The sequence below is a fragment of the Rhagoletis pomonella genome, unplaced genomic scaffold (assembly GCF_013731165.1).
Source record: "Rhagoletis pomonella isolate Grant_MI unplaced genomic scaffold, Rhpom_1.0 Rhpom_scaffold_00006, whole genome shotgun sequence".
Lineage (NCBI taxonomy): Eukaryota > Metazoa > Arthropoda > Insecta > Diptera > Tephritidae > Rhagoletis > Rhagoletis pomonella.
Window position 1 is genome coordinate 76,083,417 of NW_023458560.1, and position 1,101 is coordinate 76,084,517.

General features: G+C 38.3%; 1 long non-coding RNA gene across 1 annotated transcript; it reads right to left on the bottom strand.

The window, feature by feature from the left end:
• Positions 1-239: 239 nt before the first annotated feature.
• Positions 240-712, bottom strand: LOC118741312. Its single transcript, XR_004993271.1, has 3 exons — positions 681-712; positions 478-606; positions 240-415 (listed from the first exon to the last, which is right to left on the bottom strand). It is a non-coding gene; the product is annotated as an uncharacterized LOC118741312 (long non-coding RNA).
• Between the last annotated feature and the right edge of the window lie 389 nt (positions 713-1,101).

Genomic DNA, 1,101 nt, shown 5'->3' on the forward strand with positions numbered 1-1,101 from the left:
TTGTAAATGTATGCTCTGTCCGCTAACGAATTCCAGCCATGTGTGAAATATCGTATGTGAAGCCTCCGTCTGACTTAACGATTGTCAAAGGAATGCCAGAAGATGTTTCATCATATGTTTTCGGCCATCGTCTTCTTCGAGTATGTTCATCGATACCAAAAACTTTACAACCTCTATGTGCCAGAAACCCTTAGTGTTTTTGCCAATGACATGGTACTATTGCACTGTCAATAACCAAATTAAGCCCCAGTTGCATTCACACGTGATATAATAGCTAGTGTCGACAAGCTGTGGGAATGCCCAGGAGATGGCGTTTGTTCAGCTATCGAAATCATTACACCGACGGCGGTGGGCAGTTCTGCTGGAACATATTTACCACAGCAGTGGTTGCGGCGTTTTGTTCTGCAACAATAGCCTGCAATGATGACATGTCATATAATGTCGACGAATAGAGATATAAAATTTAAAATGACTAACCTTATTCCCGGCCGATTTGGGAGACCACCATTGGTCACGACCAGAACGCATTTACCAAGAGGAAAAACCGCAGGGATGGCAGTAGTTCTTGCAATCACCGTTGATGATGCTGTGTTTGTAATTAATAGTCTGAAAATACAAAAAAAAATGCATTAATGAATTCTTATACACATCAAATAAATAAATTTCAATAATTTGTTTACCATTTCACAAACCGAATTACCAAGAAATAGAAACTCACCGCGATGCGATACAGAAATAAAACCAACAGGGCTGCATTTTATTGGTAAACAACACAAGCGCTCAGAGCAAACTGATCCGCAAAATTTATTTGTGAAAAATAATAGTTGAAAAGAGTTTTTACACATGATTATCACATTAACTCATAAGTGCAAATTATTGTGATTATTTTTAGTTGCATATAATTTTATTACCATAGACTTTTTTTAAATGTTTTCTAATATTCATTCTTTTGGGACCCAAAAGCAACCATGCGCTCAATTTCTTGTGGGGAAATTTGGTCCCCATAAAGGACTTTCACCACGAATCAGCTACAAAAACAAACACCTTTTCTACTGGTATACTCTGGTTGCGACGAATATCCGTTGCGAAAAGACGGCGAGG